This window comes from Sorex araneus, chromosome 2, assembly GCF_027595985.1.
Source record: "Sorex araneus isolate mSorAra2 chromosome 2, mSorAra2.pri, whole genome shotgun sequence".
Lineage (NCBI taxonomy): Eukaryota > Metazoa > Chordata > Mammalia > Eulipotyphla > Soricidae > Sorex > Sorex araneus.
Window position 1 is genome coordinate 249,768,956 of NC_073303.1, and position 22,886 is coordinate 249,791,841.

At 53.4% G+C, this 22,886-nt stretch overlaps 1 protein-coding gene across 3 annotated transcripts in view; it reads left to right on the plus strand.

Annotated features, from left to right (window-relative positions):
* SGCD (sarcoglycan delta) overlaps positions 1-22,886 on the plus strand; it is a 223,031-nt gene that overhangs the window by 41,925 nt on the left and 158,220 nt on the right. The gene's annotated exons all lie outside the window — the stretch shown is intronic.

Below are 22,886 nucleotides of genomic sequence, written 5' to 3' on the forward strand. Positions count from 1 at the left end.
CCCCAAGAGGCTCCGTGGGGTTCTCTGCAACCCCCGCCTCCCTTCCATGCCTGCTAATATTTCACCCCGATTCTAAGCAAGGCCTCGGGCCCCATTGCTATGCACGGTGGCGTTTGCGGTTTTTTTTTTTCTTTTTCCCTATCTGGGCCCTGATCTTGAATTCAGAACCAGAGTCATCATGACAAATTCCCTCCATCTGTGCATCCCCCCCTCTCCATGCCCCACTGGGGGGTTGGGCGTCGAGCTTCCTCTTTCATTCACTGGCTGCTTCCAGCAAGGAGCAGAGCTTAGCATTCTCCCGAGCACTTGGAAGCTCGTTACGGATGAGTTGTCTGGTGGATTTAAACCTCTCTTCCTCGCAGGAAATGAAGCTGCATCTCTGCTGAGCGTGGCTGTGTATCTTCTTGCCACCCGAAACTCCCCCCCCCCCCGCCGCCACCACCCGCCTCTGTTGCTGTGAGCCCCAAAGATTTGGCTCTGTTGGCTGATTTCCATGCTCCTCCAAAAGTCGGGGAGTCCCCACGGGTGGCATCTGTGAGGCGGGGAGGAGAGAGACGGTCACTTCCTCCCTCTCCACCTCTTCCAGCCTGGGACCGGTGGGGACGGCTGGGACTGATAAAATCTATGACGAGCTCCTGTGTGGCCCGTGGCCTGGGCTAGACCCCCCCCACCACACCCCTTCCACCAGCCCCACCAGGGAGCCATCAAGCCACACCTTGGTTTTCTCGGCATGGGAATCAATCCTTCACCCCCACCCCCCCATCCCTTGGGGAGCTGTGGACTCAGGCTGGAGCCAGGATTGTTCTTCGCAGGGAAGGAAAGTTCTAGGCCTTACCCAGGGGTTTCAGATCTTTTTCCTATATTGAAAAAAAGAATTTCAGGAGCAGAAGCGATAGCACAGTGGTTGGGCGTTTGCCTTTCACGCAGCCGACCTAAGTTCGATTCCTCCGCCCCTCTCGGAGAGCCCGGCAAGCTACCGAGAGTATGGAGCCCGCATGGCAGAGCCTGGCAAGCTCCCCGTGCGTATTGGATATGCCAAAAACAGTACCAATAAGTCTCTCAATGAGAGACGTTACTGGTGCCCGCTCGAACAAATCGATGAGCATCGGGATGACAGCGACAGTGACAGTGAAGTAAAAACAGATTTTTTATTTGGAGGTTTTGACCAAGGGGGAAAAGAGAGAGAGAAAAGTGGGAGTAAAGCGTTCAGGAGAGAACAAAGACCTTTTTTTTTTTTTTTGGGTCACACCCGGCGATGCACAGGGGTTACTCCTGACTCTGCACTCAGGGATTACTCCTGGCAGTGCTCGGGGGACCGTATGGGATGCTGGGAATCGAACCCGGGCCAGCTGTGTGCAAGGCAAATGCCCTCCCCGCTGTGCTGTCGCTCCAGCCCCAGCCCCTGAGAAGGCGGCTTCTCCAAGGGTGGAGAGCCTGGAATGGCCTTTAATTAAGATGGGCTTTTGCAGGGCCGTTTCTTGGGCCACCTTGGTCTGGAGTTTTCGGCCAGGGGTGGGGGTCCTGCAGGTCTGATCACAAAGGAAGAGCTTTGCAGTTCTCAGTGAACCTCCTTCAGGGTCTCTTGGCCGTCCCCGGCTCTGCTGGCCTGACCCCTCGGGCGGGGTCTAGCTTCCCCAGGGTCTGTTACCTGTGCCAAGAGGGTCTTCTCACGCCTTACTTCCTGCACTCACAGGAGGGCTTTCTGCAGCCTCCAGGCTATTATTTCCCCAGAATTCCATTGCCGTGTGTGTGTGTGTGTGTGTGTGTGTGTGTGTGTGTGTGAGATTTCATTGCTGTGTGTGTAATTTCTTTTCTTTTTTTAAAAAAAAATTATTATTTTATTTTATTGTATTGAATCACCGTGAGGAAAAAAAATACAAAGCTTTCAGGTTTAAGTCTCAATCATACAATGATTGAACCCCCATCCCTTCACCAGTGCACATGTTCCACCACCAAGAACCCCAATATACCCCCTCCCACCCAGCCCCCACCTAAGTAGCTAATGATCTTCATTTTATTCACTATACTTTGGATACATTCAATATTTCAATAGAGAACTCACTATTATTGTTTGGAATTTCCCCCCAACAATCAGGCCTGCTGAAAAGGCATCATTTAATAATTTCTTTTCATTGCTGAGAATCAAGATTCTATGAGCTTGCGTGGCCGCAATAGCAGCTGTGCAGTTTTGGATTCCTGATATTTTAGTTAGGTCCACAGTCTAGATGCATGTCTGTAAGAAGCTGCTTTGGGTGCCAAAATGGGTTAGAAGACCGCTTGGATCATAGTCTTTACGAGCAGAGGGTCTGTTTCGAGAGCTGCAGCTCCGGATTTTATCTGGGCTGATGTCGTGCCAGTACCGCCTCCATCTGTGTGTGTAATTCCATTGCCATGTGTGTGTGTGTATGTGTGTGTGTGTGTAATTCCATTGCTGTGTGTGTATGTGTGTGATTCCATTGCTCTCTGTGTGTGTTTGTAATTCCATTGCTGTGTGTGTAATTCCACTGCCGTGTGTGTAATTACATTGCCGTGTGTGTATGTGTGTGTATGTGTGGTGCTTCCCTATCTACCTATCACTCCCTATCACTCCCTCACTTCTGCTCCCCCGAGATAAAATATCAGAATGCATTGCCTTTGCGTGGGGGCTCCGTCCCCCGCAGAAGACACTCCCAGATGAACTTGTGTGGTTCCAGTTCACTTGCCGTTGTGAAACAGAAACTTCTAGTAAGGACATCATTTCCCATTCTCACCGAGAAAGCGACCAACACCTTGGGCTTGGGCTTGACCCCCAGAAACGCCTTGTGAGTGGGTTGGGAGGGGGGGAATCTGAACCGCCCCCCCCCACCTCAGCCACCGAGGACTCCCGCCAATTCCTTTCTCTTGCTTCTCGGTGGTTGTGGGGGTGGGGGAGATCCCAGGGAGTCTTTCCTGCTCCCGTCTCCAGCTCCGCGTTCCCCGTGCTGGCCTCCGCTTGCCCCTTCCCCAGACCCCACGGAGCAGAGCGCTCCTACATCCTCTCAGATGCGTCTTTTTGCGGGTTCCTCTTAAGCCCATGCGCTCCCCACCATCTCCCGGGGGAAGGGACAGCCCCCCCCACCCCCCCTCAACCTGCAACCTAGCTCCGCGCTCAGCACGGCGGCAGCTTGGTTAACGGAGCAGACAGGTTGGGGAGGCCTGGGGCACCCCGCGTGCTGCCCACTGGCGCTGCCTCATTGTGACTCTGTCACGGATCTTGAGCACTGAATCTTCCTTCTCCCCGGGAGGCCGCCCCCGTCATGCTCCCGAGCTCACCCCGTCTCCTCTGGGTCACCCCGGCTCCCGAGACGACTTGAGTTTTATGTGTTCATCCTGGGGCGTGACTGCTAAGCCACACCCCAAGGCTTATTTGAATTTCTGGATGCCAGTCCGAGCACAGACAAATAGCAAATTCTCCTGAGCACCCACCGCCTTTGATTGGTTGGTTGGTTGTGAGTACCTGCCTTTGATTGGTTGGTTGGTTGGTTGTGAGCACCCACTGCCTTTGATTGGTTGATTGGTTGTGAGCACCCACCGCCTTTGATTGGTTGGTTGGTTGGTTGGTTTGGTTGGTTGTGAGTACCTGCCTTTGATTGGTTGGTTGGTTGTGAGTACCTTGCCTTTGATTGGTTGGTTGGTTGTGAGTACCTGCCTTTGATTGGTTGGTTGGTTGTGAGCATCCACCGCCTTTGATTAGTTGGTTGGTTGGTTGGTTGGTTTGGGGGTCATATCCAGCAGTGCTCAGGGGTCACTCCTGGCTCTGTGCTCAGGGATCACTCCTGGTGGGGCTCGAGGGGCCCTACCGGGTGCTGGGGATCGAACCCAGGTGGACCGTGTGCCAGGCCAATGCCCTCCCCACTGTGCTATGGCTCCGGCCCAACCCCCTCCCTCTGAAATGAATATCTGCAGCTTCTCCATAGAGGAGAATAAAAAAAAAAAAAAGAAGCAGAGAACAGGCGAGGAGCAAAAAAAAAAAAAAAAAAAAAAAGCTCAATGTTCTTATCGAACCCTCCCCCCCAAAAAAAATAGTTGGGAGCAGCTTTCCTCTTTCTTAATGATTCTGCTTTTTGCTCCAGTTCAAATATTTCACTCTTTGGTCCACTTAACCAGCTTGATGAGTTAGTTAATTAGACCCACATATATTATTACAGGCCCGGAGATTTAATTAAAATGTGCTAATGTGTAAAATGAAATGTGAGTCACTGGCTTCTTAATTTTTCCCAAGTTTCAAGCAAGGGAATAAACGATGTTTTCCCGCAACTTGGGGGTGTGGTGGAAGCCCCCACAACCTAGCAATTAGCGCCTCTCTCTGTGGCACAGTTCCTTCATCCTGGGGTTGAGATTGTGCCGTTGCAGCTTTAGCTACCGCAGTTATTTTGCAGCCTCCGACGGGCTCGATATTGATAGTCGTCAACTGTGTGATACCGTCGTGAGAAACTGCGTGTTGTCTGTCTGTGAGCACGTCGGGACCCGTTCTGTGGGTCTCCCTGCCCTCATTCTTCTGTGTTAGAACCCGCTTCATGGATAAATGAGCTTTAGACATATTTCACCCCCTTTCCCCCGACTCGATGCAGAATAAGATGTGGCACTGCAATCATTTTTCAGACGGTTGAAGTCCAACGAAGCGAGGCGGTTCCCGAATGTTGTCACCTGGAACCTTCACCTCTGCTCACGCAGCTTCTTGGTTGAGTTGTTACTATGGGGGTACAGTCATTTCAAAAGCAGGGGTGTGGGGGGCTGGGCCTTCCATCCATCCTCTCACTGAATTGGGAGGAGTGATGGGCTGAACCCAAATGGAGCACAAATACCCGTCGGATGGGTGTTTCCACGGCCTTCCAGGAATCACCTGGGCAGGGCACAGTGCATGCGGGGCGGGGGGTGGGGGCTTTCATTCTTCCTGTCGAGGAAACGCTAGCCCGGTTTCCATAGAAGTGGCGCCTGTTAGCAGAGCCCCGGGCCTCCCAGTTCTCCATATCTCCGTCTTTCTGATCCAGGCCACTCTCTGGCGGAATTCACTCTTTTTTTTCCCCCCACTTTTTAGGTCACACCCAGTGATGCACAGGGGTTTCTCTCGGCTCTGCACTCAGGAATTACTCCTGGTGGTACTCAGGGTACCATACGGGATGCTGGGAATCGAACATGCATTGGCCGCAGTGCAAGGCAAATAATTTACCTGCTGTACTATCACTCCAGCCCCCATGAAATGCCATGTTCTATTTTTAAAAATTTTTAAATTTATTTTTATTTTTTATTATTATTATTTTTTTGCTTTTTGGGTCACACCCGGCAATGCACAGGGGTCATTCCTGGCTTATGCACTCAGGAATTACCCCTGGTGGTGCTCAGGGGACCATATGGGATGCTGGGATTCGAACCCGGGTCGGCCGCGTGCAAGGCAAACGCCCTCCCCGCTGTGCTATCGCTCCAGCCCCCTAAAATTTTTTTAATAAGAGAATCACTGTGATGTACAGTTACAAACTTATGAACTTTTGTGTTTGCATTTCGCTCATACAGTGATCGTTTACCCATCCCTCCACCAGTGCCCATTCTCCTCCACCAATGATCCCAGTATCCCTCCTACCACCCCCACCCCATCCCCCACCACCCCCTCCTGCCTCTGCAGCAGAGGAAATGACTTGTTCTAGAAGGTACATTCTGTTTCAGCAAACAGGAGTGTCTGGTAAGAATTGGACAGAGTCGTGGGAAGCAGAGTGTAAAACTCCCAGGCACCGGAGCCGTAGCCTAGCGGGAAGGCGCTTGCCCTGCACACAGCTGACCCGAGTTCGACCCCCAGCATCCCATAGCGTCTCCTGAGCCCCACCAGGAGTGATCGCTGAGCACAGAGCCAGGAGAAGGCCCTGAGCACCACTGGGTATGACCCCTCCAGATCTCCCCCTATCTCAGCCTCCAAAAATGAAAGAAACGTCAAGTTCCCTGACCCTGGGACAGCTAGAATACACGTCACGTGGTCTCTTGGAGCAAACTCCCTTCCTGTGGACAGAGCACAGCATTCGTGACCCGACACTGACCACGTTTCCTCACTAACGGAGGCCTTAGTTTCCCGGGCACTTGCCTGGCCTGCGTCAGCCCTGGCCGTGACCCCCCAGCACAGAGCAAGGCAGAGGGGGACGAGGATGGGGCAGAAGGAGGGGTGGCAAGAGAGGAGTAGGAAACCTGAATCGCAGTTTTGGACACCACCTCATTTTGTGTGTGTGTGAGTGTATATGTGTGTGTGTGTGTGTGTGTGTTGTCAGGCATTGCCTTGAGTTGTGACCATGTTAGGTCATCTGTCCATGATCCCAAGGACCTCTAGTCTTCTTTATGGAAAATACCCGTCCGATGGGAAAATACAGAGTGTCCACTGAGAGCTGTTCAGTTTGTCACCCTAAGGCAAACTTCCTGCACTGGACCATTCCCTGTTTCCTGGGCTCACTCTCGTTGGGCCCATTTAGGGGAAATCACTGTAAATCTCCGGGTATAATGAACCCATCTTTAAAGCTCAACAGACAAGTTTTTTTTTTTTTCTTTTTGGGTCACACCTGGCGATGCACAGGGGTCACTCCTGGCTCTGCACTCAGGAATTACTCCTGGCAGTGCTCAGGGGACCCTATGGGATGCTGGGAATCGAACCCGGGTCAGCCTCGTGCAAGGCAAACGCCCTACCCACTGTGCTATCACTCCAGCCCCTCAACAGACAAGTCTTAACGCGGGCCCTATTTTCACAGCCACAGAGGGAAGAGGACGTCCCTGGAGACTTTCATTACATTTCTTTTGTAGTTCCAGTGGCAGGAGCTGGAAGTCAGTGGCCACACGCTCGCCGTGTCCTTCCACACGTGTCCTCAGCAGCCCGCACTGTGACAGAGTTCACAAGTGCATTAGAGCTTCTTCCGGATGCTCCCAGCCTGCGTTTGATTTTCTTTCTTTGTTTCCCCCCCCCTCCAAAGACTTAAAAAAGGGCCTTTCATTTAAAATGAATTTCTTAGGGATCTGTCTTAATGATCCAACTCCCTTTCACTGAGCCGGCAAAGTAACATTTCTTTGAAAAATGGTGTCTGCAAAGGAGTCGATTTTTTTTTTCTTTTTGAGTCACACCCGGCGATACACAGGGGTCACTCCTGGCTCATGCACTCAGGAATCACTCCTGGCGGTGCTCAGGGGACCATATGGGATGCTGGGAATTGAACCTGGGTCAGCCATGTACAAGGCAAATGCCCTACCCGCTGTGCTATCGCTCCAGCCCCCCAAAGGTGTTGATTCTTGAGGGGGGAGACGGGTGACATGGGGGTGGATGGGACATCTGTCCGGAATGCGGCCACCTCTGTCCTGGGACCAAGCCTGCTTGAAAGTTAGCAGGGGGGGCCGGAGCGATAGGACAGCGGGGAGGGTACTGGCCTTGCATGCAGCTGACTTGGGTTCGATCTCCGGCATCCCATTAGGTCCCCCATGAGCACCGCCAAAGGAGTGATCACTGAGTATAGAGCCAGGAGGAAGACTGAGCATCATTGGTGGCGGGAACAAAAGGGGGTGGGGAGGGGACCAGTGGTGGCAGTAGGGCAGCTGTCCAGTGTGGGGTCTTGGGGAATGGAGGGAGAGGCGGGACCTCAAGTCTTAGTATGCCCAAGTCCCCCTATTCTGTGCTCTGCCTCTTCTTCCTTTGCCCTGCTCCTCTGCTCCCTGGGTGACACTGATCCAGCCATTCCTGATTCCCCCATTGGCTCAGGATTCCCAGGCTCCAGGTGCTCTGCGACAGCCACCATCCTCCCGGCTGGCTGTGCCATCGTCAAGCTGAGCTCCTGGACTCTGCGTGCCGCAGACTCTCACTCCTCCCCATGCCCCGTGCGGGGTCCTCCTCACTTGCCTGTCTCGGCTTTCCCATCCCCTGATCCCCATTCCCCCCCTCCCCCCCACACACAGGAGTCCCTCTCTTATTTATTTATTTATTTATTTATTTATTGTGGCTATTTGGGTGACACCCGGAGATGCACGGGGGTTACTCCTGGCTCTGCACTCAGGAATTAATTCCTGGCGGTGCTCAGGGGACCATATGAGATGCTGGGAATCGAACCCAGGTTGGCCGCATACAAGGCAAATGCCCTACCCGCTGTGCTATCGCTTCAGCCCTGGGGTCCCTCTCTTAGAATGGGAAGACGTTCTGGAAGGGAACGGTACTGACCCCGTCGATGCTGCTGGCGTTTTCCAGACCCAGGCTAGGGTTTCGTCTCCCCACCAGATGCAGGAGGAGACTCTTCGCAATGGCTGGTAGACACTGGAGCAGCGAGCCTGACTCACGGGAAACACACGTGTGTCTCTCGTCGTGGGATGTGTTTTCAGGCTGAGACTGAGCACAGGTAACCCCAGCTACGGCAGAGACTCCAGGGACTTAAGTCGACATGAGATGGACATGTTTCGGTGACGGTGTCTGGTGGCGGTGTTTAGATGGACGTGTGTGGGCAGGTGTGTTTATGCAGACATGCTTAGGTGGATGCGTTAAGTCAGATGTACTTGGCAGATGTGTTTATGTAGATGCATTTTAGGGGACATGTCTAGGTGGCTGTGTTTACATGGATGTGTTTACATGGATGTGTTTACTGGATGTATTTAGTTGGATATGTTCATGTGGATCTGTTTACGTGAATGTGAATGTGTTTACGTGGATGTGTTCATGTGGATGTGTTCATGTGGATGTGTTTATGTGAATGTGTTTACGTGGATGTGTTCATGTGGATGTGTTTACATGGATGTGTTCATGTGGATGTGTTTATGTGGATGTTTTTACGTGGATGTGTTTACGTGGATGTGTTTATGTGATGTGTTTACGTGGATGTGTTTATGTGGACATGTTTACTGGGTGTATTCAGTTGTATGTGTTTAAGTGGATGTGTTTATTTAAGTGGACGTGTTTGGTGGGTGTGTGTATGCAAGTGTGTTCCTGTGGATGTGTTTAGTTGGACACATTTAGGCAGATGTATTTGGCGAATGTGTTCATGTGGATGCATTTAGGGACATGTCTAGGTGGCTGTTTTTATGTGGATGTGCTTATGTGAATGTCTTGGATATTTAAGTGGATGTATCTCCGTGGATGGGTTTAGTTGGATATTTAAGTGGATGTGTTTAGTTGGGTATTTAAGAGGATGTGTTTACGTGGATGTGTTTAGTTGGGTATTTAAGTGGATGTGTTTACTTGGATGTGTTGGATATTTAAGTGGATGTGTTTACTTGGATGTGTTTATGTGGATGTGTTTATTTTGGTGGATGCATTCAGATGGACGTGTTTAGTAGACATATCTAGGTGGCCGTGTTTAGGAGGACATGTTTATGCAGATGTCTTTATGCGGATGTGCTTAGGTGAATGTGTTTATGTGGTTGTGTTTATGTGGACGCGTTTAAGCGGACACAGCTGGTGGCTGTTCGGGTGGCTGTGTTCACGGGGATGTGCTCCTGTGGCCTTGCGTAGGTGCTTTGTGTCTAGGTGGAAATAGTGAGCGGCTGCGTCTAGCTGCCCTTGAGAGTCCACGGGTCCGTGTTCTTGATCCTTACCACTAAACGCTGCATTACTCAGATGTTAGGTACCAGCTGGGCGTGGCTGCCCTCCCCATCTCTCTGGCTGCCTGCGGGCATCTCTGGGACCTAGGAAGCCCTGATGTTCTCCCTGCAGGACCCCCAAATATGGCTCTGTCTTGCTGTGGCTTTCCAGGGGCCTGTGTCAGCCACGCAGACTGGCTTTTGGCCCATCCCAGCCAGTGTCACATGGCAGGTGGTCAGCAGAGCAGGCTTTCACGTGCCAGGGACACACTTCAGCACACGAGTCATGCTCTCCCCTGGCGCAGATGGGCCTCCTGCGTCACATGTCACCCGACACACTCAGACCCACCTGCTGGATTCCGTCTTGTGTGGGTCACGGGGATCCTGGCGTTGATCTGCCCATTTGCCAAAACAACCGATCTCCCTCCCCTGCCTTATTTACCTTTTCCTGTTTTAGAAAAGTATGGATCCAGATGATTTTATTTATTCACTCTTGCCGGTGTAGGGAAGGTGCATACTGGCAGTGCTCAGGGCTTCCTCCTGGCTCTGCACTTGGGGATCACCCCGGTGGGGTTCAGGCGACCCCGTAGGGTGCCGGAGATGGAACCCCAGTCGGCCATGAGCATGGCAAGTGTCTGCCCCGCTGTCCTGTCTCTCCGGTGCTGAACCCGGATGGTTTCGTGAAAATTTACGCACGTCATTCAGGAGCACCCCCAGAGTCAAATCTGCACCTGATCTCAACTCACTGCTGTGTGACCCTCGGAGCAATCAGTGCGTCCCCTCCTGCATGCTCCTTCTCATGAAAAGTGACGGAATTTGTCCTTGTTTCACCGCTAATACAAGGTGGCAGCTCCAGCTGCTGGGAGGGAAAGAACTTCCACGTTGGCCTTCAGGAGCAAAGCCAACCCTCCTTGACTCTGACGGCCTCTTCTCAGACACTGCCGCCGTGCGAAGGACGGCAAGGCTGGCGTCAGGATCCGGGCACAGTCCTGGCGTCGATTTCTTCCAGCCTCGGTCTGGACTGAAGCTAATGGCCATGATGGGGACATTTGCAGAGGTGGCCCAGGGGTGAGATCGGAGAAAATTGTGAAGGGTTGTTTTGAGAGAGAGAGAGAGAGAGAGAGACAGAGAGACAGAGACAGAGAGACAGAGACAGACAGAGACACAGACAGACACAGAGGCAGACAGAAAGAGAGAGACAGAGAGATAGAGATACAGAGAGAGATAGAGAGCAAGAGATTTTATCTGCATCACAAGATAAAAAAACTTATACTTCTCTTATGGATGGAAGAGAGTAAAGTATTACTCCATTCATGAAAGTCATTCCAACCCGGATGTTGCTTGTAAGAATAAAGAACGTGGGGTTGGAGCAATAGTACAGCGGGGAGGGCGTTTGCCTTGCATGCGGCCGACCTGGGTTCGGTTCCCAGCATCCCATAGGGTCCTCTGAGCACCATCAGGGGTGATTCCTGAGTGCAGAGCCAGGGGTAACCCCTGTGCATCGCTGGGTGTGACCCATAAAGCAAAGAGAGAGAGAGAGAGAGAGAGAGAGAGAGAGAGAGAGAGAGAGAGAGAGAGAATAAGGAATGTGTATGTGAGTGTCCCCAACCCCGTGACCCCCAGGAAAGACAGGTCCTGGGCACTGAATCACCAGTTAACACTGTGTGTGTGTGTGTGTGTGTGTGTGTTTGCGCGTGCGCGTGCATTCTCAAGCTGGTACAAACGGGAGATGCTGGGGACGGGGATGGAACCCACACATTCCCGTCAGGCTGCGAAAGCGTTCCTGATGGTTCCTTAATACTGTGACTTAAGAATCAATTCATCAAGGCGAGTGGTTCCAGCCTCATCTCCTGGGGTGTGAGCAGAAGCAGGCCGCGGGCTGGAATCGTCGGGTGGAGTCGCCGTGGACCCAGCAGCAGCGCCGCGCCCCGCTGAATACCAAGCAGCGCCCAGCTCCAGGACCGAGCCCGCGCCGTGGCTGCCAAGGTGGGGCCGGGCGGGGGGCGAGGGGCGGCGCGAGGGGCGCAGGCCGGCGCGAGGGGCGCAGGCCGGAAGGGCCCTGATGCGTGTCCTCACACGCTCCTGTCCGCATGCACTCTTCTCTTCTCCTCGGGGCCACGCCTGGTGGGCCCCGGGCGCTTGCCTGACTCTGCCGGGCACAAAGGTCGCGCGTGAGTTGCCGCCCCGTGTGGTGCCAGGCGAGCACCCCCACCCCGGGCTGCCTCTGGCCCGTTAATCCGCACAGGTCAACATCCCAGGGTCTGCTGGGGACAGACGGACGCTCGTCACGGTGTCCTCTTGTGATCCTGTGCCCGGGAGACCTACGCACAGTCTTCCTTTCCTCTTCCCTCTTCCCTATTCCCTCCTTCCCTCCCTCCTCCCCTCTTCCTTCCCTCCGTCCCTCCTTCCCTCTTCCTTCCCTCCTTCCTTCTTCCCTCCTTCCCTCCTCCCCTCCCTCCTCCCCTCCCTCCTTTCCTCTTCCCTCCCTCCCTCCCTCCCTCCCTCCTTCCTTCCTTCCTTCCTTCCTTCCTTCCTTCCTTCCTTCCTTCCTTCCTTCCTTCCTTCCTTCCTTCCTTCCTTCCTTCCTTCCTTCCTTCCCTCTTCCCTCCTTCCCTCCCTCCCCTCTTCCCTCCCTCCGTCCCTCCTTCCCTCTTCCCTTCTTCCCTCCCTCCTTTCCTCTTCCCTCCTTCCTTCCTTCCTTCCCTCTTCCTTTCTTCCCTCCTTCCCTCCTTCCCCCTTCCCTCTTCCCTTCTTCCCCCTTCCTTCCTTCCTTCCTTCCTTCCTTCCTTCCTTCCTTCCTTCCTTCCTTCCTTCCTTCCTTCCTCCCTCCCTCCCTCCCTCCCTCCCTCCCTCCCTCCCTCCCTCCTCCCTCCCTCCTTCCTTCCTTCCTTCCTTCCTTCCTTCCTTCCTTCCTTCCTTCCTTCCTTCCTCCCTCCCTCCGTCCCTCCTTCCCTCTTCCTTCCTTCCTTCCTTTCTTCCTTCCTTCCCTCTTCCCTCCTTCCTTCCTTCCTTCCTTCCTTCCTTCCTTCCTTCCTTCCTTCCTTCCTTCCTTCCTTCCTTCCTTCCCTCTTCCCTCCCTCTTTCCTCCTTCCTTCTCTCCTTCCCTCCTTCCTTCCTTCATTCCTTCCTTCCCTCTTCCCTCCCTCTTTCCTCCTTCCTTCTCTCCTTCCCTCCTTCCTTCCTTCATTCCTTCCTTCCCTCTTCCCTCCTTCCCTCCCTCCTTCCCTTTTCCCTCCTTCCCTCCTTCCTTCCGTCTCTCCTTCCCTCCTTCTCTCCACTCCTTCCTTCCTTCCTTCCTTCCTTCCTTCCTTCCTTCCTTCCTTCCTTCCTTCCTTCCTTCCTTCCTTCTTTCCTCCCTCCCTTCTTTCCTTCCGTCCACCATCCTTCCATCCTTCTATCACACTCAGCGCTGCTCAAGTCTTCCTCCTGGCTCTGTACTCAGGAATTACTCCTGGTGGTGCTTGGGGATCCCTATGGGATGTTGGGGATCGAACCCGGGTCAGCTGCATGCAAGGCAAACGCCCTCCCTGCTGTGCTATTGCTCCAGCCCGCACAGTCTATTTCTAACAAGCAACATTTGGGGGTGAAACAGCGAAGAAGCATTATTATTATTATTATTATTATTATTATTATTATTATTATTATATCTTGTGATTCTTACAAACTCTGACCCTTTGCTCGGTCTCACAATATGTGGATGCTATTTTTGTAAACTTTTACCCATGAGGCCGCTGCTCTCTCTAATTATAGCAGATTATTATCATAAATGGGCACACAGCAGTGCTGCCTGAGTGCAGCATGGAGGAGGGGGTTTCCAGGGCCCCCCTGGAGAGCTGGGGGTAGCCCTCTGCACACCCCCAGTAACACTAGCCTTGCTGTCCTGGTCACTGGCAGATTTAAGTCCTGTTGTTTTGGACCACTTGCTCTGTGGTGTCCTGCTCCATCCACCCCGGCCAACTGACCCATTGGGTGACTGCGAGCGAGGAAAGGGTGGCCCGGGTCGGGCTGGACCGGGGAGAAGGTGACTGCTCTCCCAGCAGCTGTACCTGGGTGTCGAGAGACATTTCGTGGCCTTTTGCAGCTGATTTCCGTGGGGGCCTGGTTGGCTGTCGAGAGACACATCGCGTGATCTTTGCGTCTGAGTTCCGTGGAGTTGGGTCGGATGCCCTGAGATGTCTGACGTGCTCCGGGGTGGGCCCGGGCTGGAGCCTGGCCCTGGATTATGAGGGTACTGTGGCCCGGGCCCCACCTCCCGTTTTCAAAGAGCATCAGCGAAAGGACCAGGGAATGAGCAGTACCGGACAGTGGCCAACCTTGGCCTTGGCTCCCCAAACGGGGCCTGCCAGGTGGGGGCGGGGGACTTGTGGGAAACAGCAAGAGGGCAGAATAGGACACTGGCGGGGGGGCTATTGGCCACTTTGTGTGTGTGTATGTGTGTGTGTGTGTGTTTGTACACACCAAGACCATAAAAGCTAGCATGTTCTAAACATGTTGCCCTGAGCCCGACAGTGGCGAAACATTGCCAGGGAATTCGCCTAATCCATCATCCTTAGGTGAGCCAGCGAGGAGATTTTATTATTTCATGAAAAAGCAAGATTTTATGGTTTAGCTAATGCCCAGCTGGACTGCAACAGGGCAGATAACTGCAATTGAAGCCTCGAGCAAAGCGCTTTGGAGAGGAGTTTTTTGTTTGTTTGTTTGTGTTTTGGGTTTTTTTTTTTTGATAGTCTTGGCAGTGGGGAGGGAAAGAGAGGGACAGGCCGAGTAGAGTTATGGGGACGGGTACTTCAGCACAGTACCCCGAGGCCCGCCGCCCCCCCCCCCCAGTGGACACAGCAGGGGACTAGGGAAGGGACCCTCATGGCGGGAAGCTTTGTGGTGGAGACATTCGGATCTAGGTCCTGTCGAGACATTCCTTAGTGTATTGGTTCGGTGGACCCGCTCCCCTTCCTGCCAGGGTGACGGGAGGGTTTGGATCCTCCTACCTTAAAACTTAAGGTTTGGAACCTTAAGTTTTATGATTTATGATGATTTATCTGGGCTGGAGCAATAGCACAGTGGTTGGGTGTTCGCCTTTCACGCAGCTGACCCGTGTTCGATTCCTCCGCCCCTCTCGGAGAGCCCGGCAAGCTACTGAGAGTATTGCGCTCACCCGGCAGAGCCTGGCAAGCTCCCCGTGGCGTATTCGATACGTCAAAAACAGTCACAACAAGTCTCACGATGAGAGACGTTACTGGTGCCCGCTCGAGCAAATCGATGAGCAACGGGATGACAGTGACAGTGACAGTGACGATTCATCTCGGCTCAGTTCCCTGAATGGGCTATTGGAGCTCTGGCCTCTGCGGCCCTCCCTCCCTCCCTCCCCCGCCCCCCCCCGCCCCCCTGCCTCCTTGCTTATGTTATGATCTTCTCCCCACTGTAATAATGCATGCAGATAAGGCCTTTTCTTTTCTTTTATTATTTTTAAAAGTAAGTCACTGGGAGATGACACAGTTAGAAAGTTTACGATTGGGATTTGGTCATGCAATGTCCCAACACCCCGTCCCTTCACCACCACCAGTGTCCCCAGTTTCCCTCCTTCCACCCCGCCCCCAGTCTGCCTCTATGGGAGGCACTTTTCCTCTCTCTGTCTCTCTCCCTCCCTCCCTCCCTCCATTTCCCCCCCTCTCTCCCCCTCTCCCCCTCTCCCCCTCTCTCTCCCTTTTGGGCTTTTGGGCTTTATGGTTTGCAGTGCGGGTATGAGAGGTTGTCATGTATAGCCCCTTCCTTCCATTCAGCCCTCATTCCTGCGCAGAGCGATCATTTCCAACTATCATTACCATAATGCGGGGCCGGAGCGATAGAACAGCGGGGAGGGTTTGCCTTGCATGCGGCTGACCTGGGTTCAATCCCCGGCATCCCATATGGTCCCCCAGGCACTGCCAGGAGTCATTCCTGAGTGCAGAGCCAGGAGTAACCCCTGAGCAACATGGGTGTGACCCCAAAAGCAAAACAAAAACAAAAACAAAAACATTATCATAGTGGTCCCTCCTCCATCCTGACTCCTCCCCCCCCTCCTCAGAGTCACACTGTGGCAAGTTTCCACCCATGGACCAGTCCTCCTGGCCCTCATTTCTGCTGTCTTTGGGCAACAGTCTCATACTATATAGTTTTCATACCCCACAAAGGAGTGCGATCATTCTGTGTCTGACCCTCTCCCTCTGACTCATTTCTCTTAGCATGGTACTCCCCATGTCCATCCGTTTAGAAGTGAATTTCATGAGTTCATTTTTTTCCTGGGAGCTGCATAGTATTCCACTGTGTCAATGTACCTCTTCCTTTCTTTATCCAGTTGTCTGTTCTCGGGAACTCGGGTTGTTTCCAGCGTCTGGCGATGGTGAACAGGGCTGCAATGAACACAGGTAGTGCCAGTGGCTCTTCTGCTGTGTGATTTTGGGCCTCTGGGGTAGATTCGCAGAAGTGGTATTTCTGGGTCATACAGAAGCTCAGTTTCTAGTTTGTTTGTGGTTTTGTTGTTTTTCTTTTTTTTCCTTTTCTTTCTTTTTTTTGTTTCTTTTTTTTCTTTTTTTCTTTTTTCATTTTCTTTGTGTTTTTTTTTTTTTTTTTTCCAGGCGTATTTGTACTGGTTTCCAAAGAGGCTGGACTAGCTCGGCATTGCCACCAGCCAATGCATGAGAGTCTCGATCACACTTTCCTTACTTCGAAGGGGACAGGGAGAGCCAAGCAAACACTCTGCCATTTCACCCTCACGGGTCACAGACGGAGCACCCTCATATTCCTGTCACGTAGCATCTTTCTTACGCATCTCCTGCACCCCCCAAGTGTTTCCAATGCTCCCCCAAGCCGGCCAGGGAAGCAGCGTGTGGCATTGTGGAGTGGGTGCAGGGGAATGTTTACATCACAGGATGGTTCTTATCCAGGAGCCATCTCAGCAGTCCATGGCTGCATGCCCAGGGCCTCCCAGAACACACACACACACACACACACACACACACACACACACACACACCAGGCTTCGCAACTGTCTGTTGGGTAAATAAACCCGGAAATGAGAGAGACGCCAGTGACACACTTGCTAGAAGGCAGCGGGGCGGGAAAGGCCGTGTGAGAGAGTGTATGTGTGTGTGTGTGTGTGTGTGTGTAAAATTGGAGGGGGGCTGGGAGGGGCCCCGTGCTCCACATCTCTCTGCTTGTGGCCTGGCGACATCACCGGTGTCTGCGGAACAGTTTCCTTTATCTGAGAATCAGGGAAGAGGGAGAGACTTTCTGGGGGGAAACATAAGTATGAGTTCTGTACGCAAGGGCGAAATGCTCTTTGAAATGTAGGAACGAGAGACTGATGTGACACAGAGGCAAATGCTTCTGGAGGGGCCACCACTGTGTGGGCAGGTGACAGCAAGAGCCAGGCCTTTCTCAGGAGCAGGGGGTCCCAGACAAGGGGTTAGTGTGTGTGTGTGTGTGTGTGTGTGTGTGTGTGTGTGTGTGTGTGTGTATGCAGTGGGTCCCAGACAAGGGGTGAGAGAGTGTGTGTGTGTGTGTGTGTGTGTGTGTGTGTGTGTGTGGTGGGCGGGTAGCATCGAGCAGCCTGTGGGGAATTGAGAGAGGCTTTGGTGGCCAGTGACAGGAGCGGGTCATGTGGGCGGTGCTCTGGAGACATCACCAGGACCATTATCGCTTTCATCGTCCTCACTGTCATTATCTTCATTGCCTTCCTCATCCTCACGGTCATCTCTGTCGTCATCATCGCCCTCATTATCGTCCCCACGGCTGGGCCATCATCGTCACCTCATTGATCACCGTTATGCTTATCAAGACCACCAGTCACTGTTCGTACCACCCAACACCACCATTGCCGTCACCATTGTCATCACACCACGTCACCGTCATTGTGTCATTGTGACCACCCTCATCGTCACCCCCGCTCTCCTCACCGCCCTCATCACTGTCCTTCGCACCATTCTTGGCATCTTTATTTTCCTCCCCGCCCCCCACATCGTACCATCCCCCTGGACCGTATCACCTCCTTTCCCATCCCCACCACTGTCATCTTCGTTGCCTCGTCATCCTTCACTCTCCTTCCATGTCACCATCGTGACCGCATCGTTCTCTTCCTCTTCACGTTCCCCCCACGTGCCCAGACACGTTGCACACCACCAGCTCCGGGCAGGCGCGGGGTGAAGGATGATGGGCGCGGAGAGACCACTCCGGGAGGTAGCCGGTGGCCGTGCGCTTGATTGCCAGATACACGCCTATTCTGTAGGGAGTCTCGGCTGAAGAGGATGGTCCAATCACATCAAGCGTAGCATCACTGACCAATCATCTTTCCAACTCCGCTTTGCCCCCGCCCCCATCCCACTGAGGGCCGGATGCTGCAGTTAGGAATGACTTGCTAAGCCTAGGTGACAATTCTTGGGGGTTGGGTGAGACTCAAGGCCCGGGTAGGTACCTGGTGCTTGTCAAATGCGCCCACCGGGACACTCCCTACGGGGTCACTATGCAGGGCAGGTCTTATCTACTCTGCAGGGACAGATTTTTTTCTTTTCTTTTTTGCACAGGGATTACTCCTGGCTCATGCACTCAGGAATGAACTCCTGGCAGTGCTTGGCGGGGGAATCCTATGAGATGCTGGGAATCGAACCCGGGAGGCCGCGTGCAAGGCAATCACCCTACCTGCTGTGCTATTGCTCCAGCCTAAAGATTTTACCTGCTCTGGTGCCTCTTGCAATGCTCTGCACACAGCCCAACCGTCCCCATCACCGACCCCTGCTCCTCCTCCCCTGCTCCATCTCTCCGCATCTTCTTCTTTTCCGCTTCCCCACTGGCCTAGCCTTCTGTGCATGGCTGTCTTCACTGCAGGTTTTTGTTGTTGGTTTTTTTTGTTTGTTTGTTTTGTTTTTGGTTTTTCATGTGATCACTTGCTGTGCTGTGATCCAGAAAGATTTACTGGAAAGCTAACATCTTCAACACCAGTGGCCCTGGGGGGGCAAGAACCCCTTCCCAGGATGCCCGGTTGATAGCACAGTGGGAAGGGCACTTGGCCTGCACGCGGCCGACCTGGGTTCCGTCTCCAGCACCTTGAGCCCCGCCGGGAATAAGCACCACTGGATGTGGTCCCCAAACCAAAAAAAAAAAAAAAATTAAAAGGATTCCCACTTAATTTGATAGTGGCAATTTTACATTCTTTTGTTTGTTTGTTTGTTTGGTTTGTTTTTTTGCTTTTTTGGTGGGGGGGGGTCACACCCAGCATTGCACAGGGGCTACTCCTGGCTCAGGCACTCAGGAATTACTCCTGACGGTGCACAGGGGACCATATGGGATGCTGGGAATCGAACCCAGGTCGGCCACGTGCAAGGCAAACGCCCTACCCGCTGTGCTATCACTCTAGCCTCTCTTTTTTTCTTAAATACAGCCCCAAACTGCATACACTTCAGGCCCCACAGAGTCCGGGTCTGCCCTTGATTGTAGTTGCCCAGTGGAGAGCTCAACCAGAAATCCAAGCTCCCACGGCCTGTGTTGGTACGTCTCAGGGGAGCCTGCCCTCCGAGCCTCTCACATCCTGAGTGGAAATCATGAGATCCTTGCTGAATTGAAAATTGAAGTTAGTGACTGGGAATTAAAAAAAAAAATCCACAACCCTATGTTGTGGGACTGGAGAGATAGTCTAGCAGGTAAGGTACTCGACTTGTAGGCAGCCAACCTGGGTTCGATCCCCAGCATCCCATAGGGTTGCCTGAGCACCGCCCGGGGTGATTCCTGAGTGCAGAGCCAGAAGGAACCCCTGAGCATCGCCAGGCCTGACCCCCCCACAAGACAACAACAAAAAACAAAAACAAACCCACATTACTTGTGCATGCATGCATCTGCTTCTGAAGAAATGAGTCTCAGAGACTCCGTCTCACATTCAGGATCTCTGCACAGCTGCTGGGGACCCCCCCCTCCATTGTGGGTGGGGGCAGTGTGTCCCTTCATGCCCACTGGGAGGCCCATTTGAGTGGGACAGTGCTTACTCTTTTTTTTTTTGAAGTAAGTAGATTTTATCCAGAGGTTTCTGAGGGAGGGAGGAAGGGATAAGTGGGAGAGAGAACAGTAAGAACAACGCGCTCAGGAGAGAACGCGGGCTTCTCCAAGGGTGGAGGAAGCCCCTACACATAACCGAGCTTTAGACACAAAGGTAGGAAAGCATGAAAGTACACATCTCAAGAGGGGAGATGCGGGCGACACGTGTGCTCGGCCACGTGGGCACAAGCAGCACATGGGCTCAGGCAGCATATGCGCCAGTGCTTACTCCTAAGTCTCGAGTTCCATCATTCCTCTCAGAGCACGTTTTCTGGGGACAGTTGCCTGATGATGATGTAAGGTCAGATCTAGTAGTACTGGAAGTCCATTTGGTTTTAATTATTTGGTTTTTTTTGGTGGGGGGCACACCCAGCAATGCTCGGGGTTCACTCCTGGCTCTGCACTCAGGCATCGCTCCTGGTGGGCTCAGGGGACCATGTGAGGTGTTGGGCATTGCTACCCAGTTGGCCATGTGCAAGGCAAACGCCCTTCTCGCTGTCCTGGTGCTCTGACCCAAGCACCTCTGATTTTTTTTTCTTTTTGGGTCACACCCAGCAATGCTCCGGGATTACTCCTGGCTCTGCACTCAGGAATTACTCCTGGCAGTCCTCGGGGGACCCTATGGGATGCTGGGGATTAGAACTCAGGTCGACTGTGTGCAAGGCAAACGCCCTACCCGCTGTGCTGTTGCTCCGGCCCTGCACCTCAGATTCTTAGGAAGTGTCTGCGGCCTTGGGAATGTCGCTTCCTCCGCCAGTCAGTGGCACTGAGGGTTGGTGTTCAACACACACAGGCCCGGTTCACAGAAGGCCGTCTAGAGGGGCAGGGAAAAACCTGCCCAAGGCTTTTGGATGCATTCTGTAGGATGCCCTGCCCGGGCCTTCACTGAGGTCAGCTTCGTCTCCCTACAGAGGGGCCGGTCAGCATTGGTTGCCCAGGGACACGGCTTCCTTCCGGAAGAATCAGGAGGGAGGAGATGGCACTCCCTGTTTCCGGTACCCTCATCCTCAGCATATCAGCAGAGCGATAGCACAGCGGTTGGGCGTCCGCTTTTCACGCGGCCGACCCGAGTTCGAGTCCTCCACCCCTTTCGGAGAGCCCGGCAAGCTACCGAGAGTATCGAGCCCGCGCGGCAGAGCCTGGCAAGCTCCCCGTGGCGTATTGGATATGCCAAACACAGTACCAATAAGTCTCTCCATGAGAGACGTTACTGGTGCCCACTCGAACACATCGATGAGCAACGGGATGACAGTGACAGTGACAGTGACTCTGCTTCGCCCCGGTCCAATCCCAGTCAAGGCTAGATGCTGTGGTTTGGATGACTGGCTAAGGGTACGTGACAGTCTCTGTGTCTTGGGCTCACGGGACTGGGAGGTGGAGCGAGGCCCCAGGCCGGACACCCTGTTCCTGCCAACTTGGCCCAGATACTCCCTTCCGCGGGGGCCTCGCTTCTGGGCCGCTCTGCCAGGTCGGGTGTCATCTGCGCCGGTGTCTGTCACCAGGCTCCACCACGGCTTTCCCACGAGCACAGTGGCAGAGTCCCCGCGTTTGCAGGCGCTTGCCCAGGTGTCTCTCATGCCTCAGTCTTCCCGTCTCCAAATGGTGCGCTGATTGTCCAGTGAATATCCACGTCACATTCTTCTTTTTTTCCCCCCTTCCTTCCTCCCTGAGTCCCAGCGACCGTCATTCCAGGCAGTGTTTGGAATACACAGAGACAAGGAGACCCTGGGCTTCTCTCGTCCCCGAAATAGACGCCCAATGTGGAGCTGGACCAGAATGTGGGGTTGGCCTCCAGCGTATTTAAACTAGACAACGGCAGCAGTCAGCATGCCTGGGATTTTTTTTTCTCTCTGCCTTTCTCGAACATTCTGTGTTTTTTTTTTAAGCACGCTTCAAAACAAAGCGGTTCCGACTCCTCCTGGCTCCCCACTCCTGTTGGCTGCGAAGGAGCCAGGAATAACTTAACACAGGCGAGCTGCAAGATGTTGCCTTCGGGGGGTGTGTGGGCAAGTCTCCCAGGGGCTTCTCCTATCCACCGAGCCCAGCTGTTAGTTGCATTCTCCCGGGCCATGTTTGCTGCCAGAGCTTACTTTATTTTTTTTCTCTTTCCTTGAAGGGCAAAACCAGGCACGGGGTCCTGAGAGGCCTTTAGCAGGGGGCGGGGGTGCGCACTCGAGCTGGTTCTTTGAGGAGGTGGGGAGCATAGGACAGCAGGGAAGGCACTTGCCTTGCATGCAGCCGACCCACGTTCAACCTCCAGCATCCCGTAGGGTCCCCCTAAGCTCTGCTAGGGGTGAGCCCTGAACACTGCTGGGGGTGCCCCCCCACAACACAAATAGAATGGCCCTTGGCGAAGGTGAGGTGGGTGTGTTATGGGGGTCTTCTCTCCACGATATTCAAGATCGTGGAAAAGTGTTGGGGGGTTAGTGGGGTGGGGGGCATTGGGTCACACCCAGCGGTGCTCAGGGCTGACTCCTGGCTCTGCACTCAGGGATCACTCCTGGTGGTGCTCGGGGGACCCTGTGGGGTGCTGGGATCAAAACCAGGTCATTCGCATGTAAGGCCAACGCCCTCCCCGCTGTGCTGTGGCTCCGGTCCCCCATCATCTGCTTTATTGGGGCCAGCCTGATTGTGTAGGGGTCAATTGCATAAGATCCCCGAGCAGTTCTAGGAGTGACCCCTGAGCACAGAGCCAGGAATAAGGTCTGAGCACTGCCGGGTACGGCTCTCCTCCACCCCCACTCAAAATAAGTGTTCCTGTGCATATTTTTTTTTTCTTTTTGGGTCATACTCGAGGATGTGTTACTCCTGGCTCTGCACTCAGGAATTACTCCTGGTGGTGCTCGGGGCACCCTATGGGATACTGGGGATCGAACCTGGGTCAGCCACGTGCAAAGCAAACACCCTCCCCCCCGGACTATCTCTCTGGCTCCATCCAGTGCATCTCAGAGCGGAGTTAGGAATTCTTTCGTTTAAGCGATCCTTTCTGCAAGTGCACGAAGGCGCTAACCTCTGCGCTCTCCGTCTTCCTCCTGGAGTGTGTCTGTCTCTGTGTTTGTGTGGGTCTCTCCATCTGTGTCCCGCTGGCTGCCTCGCCACCCCTCTCTGTTGTCTGTCTGCTGGAGTGATTTCTAGCTTATGCCAGGACACCACTCCCCCTTGTCATCTTCTTCTTCACCATCTTCACACATATTTGCATGAGAGTTTTGAAGGGTCTGCGCTCACATTCGGTCACTGTTTGTAGAGTAAGATGTTATAAAAGCATATAAAATTCTATTGAAAGGATTTTTCCC